Source organism: Phanerochaete carnosa (assembly GCF_000300595.1).
Source record: "Phanerochaete carnosa HHB-10118-sp unplaced genomic scaffold PHACAscaffold_1, whole genome shotgun sequence".
Lineage (NCBI taxonomy): Eukaryota > Fungi > Basidiomycota > Agaricomycetes > Polyporales > Phanerochaetaceae > Phanerochaete > Phanerochaete carnosa.
This window is the reverse complement of record NW_006767628.1, coordinates 3,153,482-3,153,707: the sequence shown is the minus strand read 5'-3', so window position 1 is coordinate 3,153,707 and position 226 is coordinate 3,153,482.

Here is a 226-nt window from a genome sequence, read left to right as displayed (position 1 = left end):
AGCAGGCTGCTTTGGCCATTGGCGGACAACCTCTACCAGCTCGGCAACAAATAGGCATGTCTGGCGCATTGAACTCCATGTATGGAATTCGTGAGGAATCTCCTGTGATTTACTCATCCGGTTCTGGACCCTCTTCCAGTACGCCTGGCTTTCGTGAACCAGACTGCTCTTCCTCCTTTCCCGGGCTGTACCTCAGGTGGCGGCTCATGACCCCTTTCACAGTCCG